Here is an 11,084-nt window from a genome sequence, read left to right on the forward strand (position 1 = left end):
TTTTTCAAACGCTACGTCAATTTTGACCAATGGAATTGCTTCTTTTTTCAATCAACCAATGACGTTACAAATACCGTGAAAAGTTTCGCGCGCTTCGCGCGAAAGTGGACACCGGCCTTAAAGGATGTTGCCAAGAAATGCACAAACCATCATCCACAGAACGTCATCTCAACATGCTTGATTCGATCTCAGGTACGAAAAGATTGGAAGAAGCATCTCGGAGGCGCAAAATCGACGACACAACGAAACAACATCAGTCTTCATGGTGACAAGCTAAAAGAAGAAAGAGTTAACACAGTTGTCCCCTTCAGTTTACTTCAAGAGCATCCTGCCGACTGGCAGGCCTTTCATAGAGATTGTGAGCGATTTCATGACTCATCATTGCTGGAAAGAAGTCAAAGAAGGAATTGAGTTGTTTGATGTCACCAGTGAAGTAGACTATCCACCAATCCATCATTTTAGGAGTTCATCACTTAAAAATGAGTACAAGTAAGTATTTGTTTACTTTGTCATTTCATATTAATAGGCAGTTTCTATTTCTGTAAAAAACTGAAATAGCCCGAAAACTTGGATTATTTATTTATTTATTTTAGCTACCTGCCTGAAATTTGGAAACGTATCGAAGACAAAGATATTCCAGCATTTGTTCATATATTGGAATCGGGCCAAACACGAATTTTGTCATCCTTAGAAACTCCTAATCCTTTTGCGAAACCCAAGTTAATATTATTTGAATAACTACATTATCCCCCTTTAGTGCGTACGTACTATGTGGACGGCCCCATATTGCTTTTACGAGCAACAAATTTATCTTAACTTTCTGAAATTAAAATCTGCAAATTTTCACACAGCATGACATTAAAATGACGAAAAATTGCCAAGGAAATTAGTACAGTACTATTTGTTTATTACTAGGTGGTTCCAAAATTACGAACACGTCAAACCTCAAACGTAAAAAGAGGATTGTTCCATTTTTATGGCAGTGATGTTAATTCTGGTAAGTATTCAAACGAGAATAAGAGATTATCACATGATTTTTTTATATTTGGCTTAGAGATACCTTTAATGGTCCTCGAAATCTTTTGACCATAAATGGACTCCTCTTAGTCAAATATCAAAAATCATCTGATAACTGACTAACTGACCCTTTAAACTCATTTGTTTTTTCTACCAAAGTATTATATAGAAGTTTTTTTCCTCTTACCTAAGGTATGAATGTTGAAGAGATCAATGAAGAACATTGCATGGAAGTTATGACCGTACTTTGACATCAGCTGAAAAAGTTGGTAAGTAATGAGCGATTTCCAAAATAGAATGTAGTGGCCTGTCCTCGTTCACGCTAGTAAACAGAGCCTAATATTTTTGGTAATTTGAAATGTTCAGGTTCTCCAAAGGATCAAGATGAATTTATCCAACCTCAGTCCGAGCTCTGGGTCTGAACCAGTAGTAAATAAACAATGTTTTTCAAACCTTTTGTCTGTTGCATCTTTTCATCCTGTTTCTTTATTTTGCTCTTCTCTTCTTTTCTTAATGAAACAGTATATGTTGAAGATGAGAAAATCCACCTGAAAAAGAGGGTAAAGGAAATTAATTTTGTTTAAAATGGTTTACCTACTAGTTTAGTTGAATTTGGATAATCAGAAAACAAATTACTCCACAATTAGTCGAGTTCTAGCAAATAAAAATTCATCTTTCACAAAACAATCAAATGAGGTGAAATCATCATATTCAAAGAGTGCTCGATAAAACCAACCAGGAGTAGAACTTCTCTAATCAAAAATATATTTCAAAACCAAAAAATTTAAAAATGCATAACTCTGCAGTTATATCTGATGATTGCTTAGAGCATGAAACTCCGAGTTATGGATTTTTAAATTTTTTGGTTTTGAAATATATTTTTGATCTTTCACAAAACATGGAGCTTCTTAAAGGTCTCTTCCCTAATGATGGAGCTATTAGCAAGTTTGAAGTAGCCAGAAGGAAATTCAAAATGAACCCAACATTTTACAAAGATGATTACAAAGTCATAACAGCACAAGTCATTGTTAAGTTGAATGGGCTAGAAGTAAATGGCAAGACGCAACTCAAGCAATCGAGAGAAAAGCGTTGGAAGAGAATGGATCTCTGTCAGTGAGACCAAAAACAACAGCTGATCAAGAGGAATATGGTAAAATAATAAATCAATTAAAATGTGCTAAATCTTTAAAAGAGCTACTTTAAAGTATTTGTTCTTGACATATTGGTGTAAGCATTACAGTACCTTACTATTAACAAACAAGTTTCTTAACCACAGTTTGCACATACCAGTGAACTGATGCAGGATTAATTATCGTGAATTAGGCCTTTCTCGCTAAAAAAAATTCTGTAAAACTTAAATTTTGGCAATTTGCATCACATTATACCGTCAACTGCTCTAACTTGGGACTATCTGACAAAACAATGGACGGCAATTCGGCCACCATTTCACCGAACCTCCAAAGTGATTTGAGTGACTTATGAGCGGCGTATTAAAAAATACACGAGAACAAATTTGTTGTCAAAGAGATTTAACACTAATTGAAAATACAGACCAGATATCAACCATTCCCATATTTCGACCAATCGTCTTAAGTTTGAGCAGTTGACTTCACATATTGGCGATTTTCAAGACAAATTGAAAAGAATATTTTAGAGAATAACCTAACTACTATTTTTACAATTTTACGCAATTTTATTTCATAATTTCATAAATTGAGCACGGAGCAGTTCCTCTTTTTCTGATTGAGCTGCCTTGTGTCATAGCATTTTGTTCCCTATTTTTTATCTTATTATAACTTATTATTGAATTGACAATATTTCCATACTATGACTTATAACCTTTTTAATTAGATCTATCACCTTTATTTTTTAGTTCTAAAATCTATTTTTAAACAATAGTGTATAAGTTCCTATTTTTTATTATAACTTATTATCAAATTCACATAAATGAGAAAATTTTCATATAACTACACGCATTTAAAAAAAATTATTGGATTTACGGGCAGCTCCGCCATCAAAGTTAATCATGCTTGCTGGTTCCTCTATCATAAAATAGAATAACTCAACTAAAAGGAGATTCTTCAAAATTAAAACAAAGACTTTTTATTCAATTAACATTATTCCCAAAATGAGCATTAAAAATGTTTAAACAATGACACCCTTTTAATCAGCTGAAATTGATAGAAATGTCAAAACAGTTTTTCTTTGCTTAGTGGTCACAGGAATAATCCTTTTTTAATCAGTGATTCAAGCTTTCATGTAATTCCAGTCTATGAAGAAGGGTGTCAGAATTAGACGAGGAATGTCGACATTAGACCAACTTACGGTATTCCTCAAAAGGAATGCAAATAAGTCCCAAAAACAGTGCATATATTGAAGGAAAACGGTTAAAAAAAAGCAAAAACGTTGCAAATTGTATCAACACCTAAACGGTTGTGAAAATAAAGTACAAAAATAAAAAGAACTCGAAAAATAAACCTCATATTCAACCCTTTTGGTGTGAACCAAGCGAACATAATTGATTAATTGCGATTCGATTGTCTAACATAATCGGATCTCAATCGTTCGAGTAAGGTTAGATTGGTTCGATTGATAGTTGACTATGTTTGATTAAATCGTTGATTTCGTTCGATTACGATTATGTTCGATGAGTTTGATTGCGATAGTCTATATATTAATAGCGGTATTCTGTATGTCGTTTTGTATGTCTGTCTGTTATACTTTCGTTTTCGCACGCAATGTTTTTGTTCTTCCGAAAGATAACTTTTAGTTCTTGCTCCACAAATGTGTTAAATCAGATTCGCGCTGTTTTATAAAGACTTTGTTTTGATTGATAGATTAGACTTTTTCTTTTTTTTCTTTCTTTTATTTTGTTTTGTTTTCGAATGTAATTAACGACCTTATTTGATTTGAGACATTCGAATTCTTTTCAAAACAAATGAAATCTTTTAAACAGAATCTGTTAAAGAAAAGAACAAATATAAAATAAAACACAAGAATCACATAACAAGTTTGTTAGAACAACAGCAACATTCAAAAGGCGGAAAAAACTAGAATTCTTTTTTCGTAAAAAGGGACCTTTAAACATGTATGTCGATAATTATTTTGCAGTAAATCTAAGTCATTGTTGAATTTGAATAATTATTGAAGTTATGACGAAGTTATTTTATAAAAAGCAACATAAAATTGCGCTATCTATCACACTTTTTTGTCTGCGTGTCCTAGCTGCCTTCCGGGGGGGACTATGGTTGCGAGCTGACTTTCGGCCCTGCCCTTCGGACCCTTAGCAGAATAAAGAGAAGAAGAAACAAGGGAAATTGTGTGAATTTCTGGGGGCAAAAAGTTGAAATTTTCCTATTTTTCCAATTCTTAGTGGGACTGAAGTTTGATTTTCCGATTTTTCAAACTGCCATGTTTAAAAAAAGGCACCCTTAAGGCCGGCACATACCCATACCCATACCCTTCTCTTGCCTAAGTACCCCCCCCCCCGGGCTGCCTTTTTTCGACAAATCGCGTGTCATGTCTATTTTTTCACTACGCTTATCTTGACATCAAAGTTTTCCTTATAATTATAGTTTTATTATAATTATAGAACTTAAACTTTTAAATTTTTGCGTATAAATAATGATGTAACTTGATACAATATTTCTAACTCGTAACTGGGTATGGTTATTAAAGATTAAATTCCTCAGTACAGTATTTCACATCCCTGTCTCAATAGACCGACTGGTGTTTAAACCGGATAGTGCTTGACCCCTTGCTTGAACCCGAGATTCTTTTGTTTTGATTGGGTTTGGTTGTATGCAAGGGACTCAAAATAAAGACTAGATTTGATATCAACATTTACATGTAAAAATCTTCGAAACCATGAATACTAGCATCAAGTCACCAATCATTTACTGAGGAAAGTCTGTCTACCCGGGAATTCTAACAAATAAAAAACTATTTATGGCAGGGCGATTCGAATGTTTGTTTTTCTTGAAACATTCGAAATTCGAAAGTTCGATTTTCGAACACGAGGAATTTAAAACCAGAAGTAAAATGAGTCAAAATAAAAACCAAAGTTAAAAATAATTTACTTTTCAGGTTTAGGTGGAAAAGCTTTCCCGAACGAAAGACGCGATTTTAAAATTGTCTTCGAATATTTTTTACTTACCTTACATGAGTATTAGGAGACGTGTAATTAAAGGGACCCCTCGCTTAAAAATGATAACAAGACACTCACTTCATAATCATATGAAAAGCAACTTCCCAAAGTACTAGCACGCAAAACTCTTTCTTCGCTCCATAATTAGAAATTATAAATTTTGATGTTCACTCAACTTTCAGAAATTTCAAATGGCTTCTGAAGGCCTTCGAATTTTCTCGCGCTCTTGTCGCACCAAGTTGTTGACACAAATGCACCGGAAAATTACAGTGCGAGTGCAGAGGCTAGCTCTGGTTCGAACAGTCTAGAATCCGCGCTCTTCTCCTAAGAAAAACTCTTTGCTTGGAGTCGAGTTGCGGGTTTATGGAGAATTGGTATCGGCTTCAGAACTCCCAATGAGCCCCGGTTGTGTTGGTTTTCGATATCTCTGCAGGAACTAGCAGTAAGTTTTATGTTCTTTGAATATGCTGTTAGGGGTTTTTGGACCAATATAGTTTGATTTCCTAAAGATCACAAACAAGCGAGGGGTCCCTTTAAGTGAATTAAACACGAATTGATGAGAAATGTCATGTTAATTTCGAGGCCGTTAAATTCCATACTTATATTCAACTAATAAGGTATAAATCATATTTGTTTGGTGAGACCCCTATAACGTTAGAAAAAAGAACTTATCGGGCTCGTTCAATACTTTCTATCTTTTTGCTTGCAACTTGCGAGTTTAGTGACCTGCCTCGATCGCTTCGCAACTTTTATACATATACGGCTTGTTCTGTATACTTCTGTAGCCTTATGTTAGATAGGCATGACGTGAACGTCATTGTCAATAGCCATCAAACCTTAAGGTTCTAAAACCGGGCTCTCTTGCTCGACCCAAGGTTATGTTATATACCTTCCAGGTCATTTGTTTGATATAGTAAAAAATGAATACCGAAACGCAACACTTTAAAAGGTGACCTTCAAGACCTTGCCCGTAAGTAGGCGAAGGTAAGAAATCAAATTTGCGGATGCGAAAGTACCCGTTTATAAATGCAAAAACGTGGACTTGGCTTGAATTGTTATAGGTATATTTATTAAATTCTATCGCCGTCTGGCCTAGTGGTTAAGGGTGCTATCGTACTGTTCATCTGATTCTTCCCTGAGATGGTTCGAATCGGGTTACGGAATTCTTTTTTTTTGATAAGTAGATTTTGAATCATCTGTATTGATCATGAAAGGAAAGCAATACAACAAATCCGTGAGATCACTGAAAATTGCATACGAAGCTTTTCAGAGGCTAAAGATTGAATCCTTGAGGAGTGGCTGATTTCCAAATACGGAAGTAACGCTGTTCTGGTTTCTTTTCTGGAGTCTGCGGAAATGAAAGAGCTAATTAAATGTCCAACTTCCGCCAAATACAATGTAACAAAGCTGATAGCGTATTTCAGAAGTTTCAAGAGTTTGAAGAGCTTCTTGCAGGGGGGTCAGGATCCAGATACCAAACCCAGGGCCGGGGGTGGTGTCAATTTTCTTTTTCAAATTTCAAAAAGTCAAGTTGGTATATATACGGGGGTTTTTTGAAAATTAGAGAATCTTTAAGTTGATATCGATACCAAAATGAGTGGGTGGGTCCCCCTTTTTTAATTTTTGCTGAATTTGAAATTGGTATCTGACTTAAAATGTTGTATAATGTAAGTATAATAACTTAATTGAATCGCTTACACTATACCCTGATTCCATAAGTATTCTTCATTATATAATTGAAATTAAATTTTTATTCAACTATTGCTGCTCTCAATCCTTTCAATCAACGAAAATTCATTCAAAACTAGAGTTGAATAAACTGAATCAGGCTGGGCTTAAAAAATTGTTGGTTTGCCGTCACCCGACCCTAGATTTTGGAGGTGGGTCGGTCGGTCGGAATTTTATTTTATTTTGGCGATTTATGAAATTTCAGTCTACACAATAGACAGATCCAGGCTTTTAGGCCTTACTCTTGGTCTATAGGCACGGGAATTGCTTATTAATAGGTTTAAACGCAATAGACAACATTCACAAAAGATGTTTATCAATAGAGATTTTAAATAAAAGAATGTTTAAAACACAGCTGATTGGCTTAGGTTTCGAAACTCTCTATTGTTTCATTAAAACCTCAGTGCGCATGCGATTAATCTGGAGAATTTCAATATTCAAAACAAGAGCAGTGCTCATAGCGCGAAGAGTAGGAGTTTTACGCTCGAAACGAAGGAAGATATGACGTAGCCTATGAAATTTTCGTCCATGGAAGGGTTAACTGTTTGTTTACATTTAGGTAATTTTGAATGAAAAACCGAAGTGCTAGCAGGGAATTTACGATTCTTATGCTTGAGACAAACAAGATACGAGTTTTGATTTTTTATTGTTTGAAGTTTTTGAAGGAAAAAAAATCTTCTTTAAAATGGCAATAAAATTTTTTGGGTCGGCAGGTTTCGAGCTAGGGTCGGTCGGGTGACGGCAAACCAACAATTTTTTAAGTCCAGCCTCAGTCCTAGCAGATCTTAGAACTTTTTTAGTTGTGATAACATTTTTCTGTACATAACGTTCATCATATAAGCTATGTTACAAAGACTCTAGGCGTGCCTAATACAATGAGTTTTTATCTAGCTTTTTATCTGAGTCTTTTATCTTCATAAAACTAGTTGATAAACTAGTTTAATGAATTTGATACATTTTGCCTATTTAGTTCAAGAAACTTAATTTGCGTTGTGTTAGAATGAGAAAAACTTTTCATTTTCAGGAGTCTAAAGTGTAGTATATACATAATTTAAGTGATTAATAAGAGGAATGTTCTTTGAATAAAAACATTTTGATTAGCGTCCCATGTATGCAGTATCCTTGTATGCAGTATCCTATGCATATAACTTCTTGCATTTTTACTGATTGCCAATTTAGGGGGTGGGTCCCCCCCCTTTTTCAGAAAAATCAGGATTTTCAGGTTGGTATCGATACCAATTTAGGGGGTGGTGGCCCCCCCCCCTTTTATGGAAAATTTGGGTTTTCAAGTTGGTATTGATACCAATTTAGGGGGTGGTGGTGTCTACTACTTTCAAATCTCGAAAAGTCAGGTTTTCGGGCCCTGGGTTGGTATCCTGGACCCTGACCCCTCCTGCTTCTTGACCAATACGGAGAAATGGCAAACTTTTGGAACTCCTTCGTCACCATGGTCCAGATTTCATCAGATCAACAAGAAAGGTGGATTGGATAGCCCACTTGCAAGCCTCAGAGAGAATGATAAAATGGTTTCTCGCGTACGATCGTACAAATTATTCATGCCACTTTTCATACTACTGGGCAAGTCAGGAAAATCTAAATATTACACATCCAGCAATATACTAGAATTTCATGAACGGCCATTTCTCAGTACGAAGAACCCCGGGAGCTTTCAACATGCTGCCTGCAGACCAAGTCATCGAACAAACCATCAACAAGGAACAAAAGGGCTCTGGGGGCATCATTGGATTTACGACTTCAGAAGGTGCAGTCCAGCGATGGATTTTGTCCAGCCATACAATTGCATCGTTTCTCTTGTCATTTCAAAGGGACTTGAACCTGAATTCCTCCACAAGTAAGGCGAAAGATCTTGGGAAGTCAAGAATGAAAAATGACGAGGCTGCAGTAAATCGTTGCTACACTGAAATCAAAGAATTTCAAAGGGATAAAAAGCTTGTCGGCTTGTCATCCCAAATTGAAGCACCTGATGAAGTCAAGAACTATCTAATCAACGCAGAAAAGATTGTTCTCAAGACACACATCGAATCAAATGAGGTCGACTTTTATTCACCGATCAAGAAGAGAAAACTCAGAACCTTTGACAAAAACAGTGGGCCGAAGATCATTAAATTCAAACACAAAGAAGGAAAACACAGGGAAACCTTTGCGAGGCTTCTTGTTATTCGAGAAAAAGGCGATATTTCGTTGGAAGAGGTGATGAAATACGAGTTCTCGCCTTCACCACTGTCCCTCTCAAATCCTGATACATCTTCACTCTGAGAAAGTCCTTGGTTAAACCCATCTCAAAGATGGCATTCATGTCTCGGGTAAATTAATACGTGTCCAAATTTTCGTTATTTTTCCGGAGGCAATTCCACCCCTCCTAGCATAATAAATTATACCTTTAAAGAAGCGCATTACGATGTAGAACATGAAAATCGGTGTTACTTAAATTTTGGTTTTGCCAATTTTGCGAAAAATCGCAAAAACCAAAAAATGCTGACGTCAGCAAAACTTGTTTTTTAAATAACTCCAATTTGGCTAATGGTATGAACATGAAATTTAGACCAAAGTTGCACATCATAAAAAGAATCATTTTGAATTTTTTTTTTTTTGAAATTTAGCTGATGTCAGCACTTTATTGCAAATTTTCGTATTTTGCTGATTTCTGCTGACGTCAGCAAAATTTGAAAAAATAGATTATGCAAAAATGTTTTTATTAATGATATGCAACTTTGGTCCAAATTTCATGTTTATACCATTAGCCAAACTGGAGTTATTTAAGAAACAAATTTTGCTGACGTCAGCATTTTTTGGTTTTTGCGGTTTTTCGCAAAATTGGCAAAACCTAAATTTAAGTAACACCGATTTTCATGTTCTACATCGTAATGCGCTTCTTTAAAGGTATAATTTATTATGCTAGGAGGGGTGGAATTGCCTCCGATAAATTAACGAAAATTTGGACACGCGTTAATTTACCCGAGTGTCGTGGATACTGTCCCTGAAAATACGCCGCCAATCTTTGATGGACTGGTATTGTTTCAAAAGCTTCCAAGTGATCTAGTTACATTCGACGATGTCTCCGATTACGTCTTGGAGAAGATCATGAACCATACGGGAAGAGTGTCATTCTTTGTGACAGACCACTATTTAAGGCGATTCAATCAAATCTTTGGAAAGAAGAAAGATGTCCGATCTCGCTGGCATTATAAGAATGAAAGCATCCAGACGCAGTCAAAAACGACCAAAGCAATTTGACAAATTTCTTAGAATGCCACAAAACAAAATCGATCCGGTGCAATTTTTGATTGAAGATTGGTCAACGAATCCTAAACATTCGATATTGTTCAACGGAAAAGAGCTATACCGTGCAATCGAAGACAAAACGTACAAAATCTCGTAAAGCAACTCAGTCACTCAAATCACTGAAGAAATCAATCTATCCAGTAAGCAAGAAGAAGCTGACACAAAAATGTTTCTTGCAGCAAACTTCGCCTTTAGTCTTGGATTCTCAAATGTTGTCATAAAATCCATCGATACAGATGTTGATATCCTTGCCCTGTATTTTGCATCCATTGTAAACGGAAACCTATTCTTGGAACACGGATCCGACAAGAAGATTTACAATATCACAATGCACACCTTTGACGATCAATTGGTCAATGCATTGCCTGGCATCCATGTGATGAACGGATGTGACTCAACTAGCTCATTCAAAGGAAAAGGTATATCTAGTTCACTTATGACAATAAAGCGCTTAGTTTAAAATTTGACCGATTTTTCTTGAAAAATACATTGTCTTCTTTGAGGAACACGTCGATTTTCCTTTGGAAATACATTGATTTTCCTTTCAAAATACATTGATTTTCTGATTTACATCAATTTTAATTAATCACAAAACATGGTACAAGAGTTACAAGTTTCATTAGTAATTTCATCCATTCTCTACTTCAGGTAAGGTGACGGTGCTGGAAGCATTCAAAGAAAGATAGGACTTTCTCATTGCTGCTGCGTTACTTGGTGAAAATGAATTTGCGTCAACGATAATAAAGAAAATGATTTTGATGACGAGAGTGATGTCTAGGATGATGAGAATGAAGAAGACGATGAAGTGAATGACAATTTTGTGGCTGATGATGAATTGGACTACTAAACTGATGTTACTGATTCTGACACAGACGAAGAATGATGACTT

At 35.6% G+C, this 11,084-nt stretch overlaps 1 long non-coding RNA gene across 1 annotated transcript; it reads left to right on the forward strand.

Annotated features, from left to right (window-relative positions):
• The first annotated feature begins 260 nt into the window (after positions 1-260).
• On the forward strand, positions 261-1,471 carry LOC136803652 (uncharacterized). Its single transcript, XR_010846179.1, has 3 exons — positions 261-489; positions 916-997; positions 1,210-1,471. It is a non-coding gene; the product is annotated as an uncharacterized lncRNA (long non-coding RNA).
• The last annotated feature ends 9,613 nt before the right edge of the window (positions 1,472-11,084 follow it).

Source organism: Clytia hemisphaerica, unplaced genomic scaffold (assembly GCF_902728285.1).
Source record: "Clytia hemisphaerica strain Z4C2 unplaced genomic scaffold, Clytia hemisphaerica genome assembly, whole genome shotgun sequence".
Classification (NCBI taxonomy): domain Eukaryota; kingdom Metazoa; phylum Cnidaria; class Hydrozoa; order Leptothecata; family Clytiidae; genus Clytia; species Clytia hemisphaerica.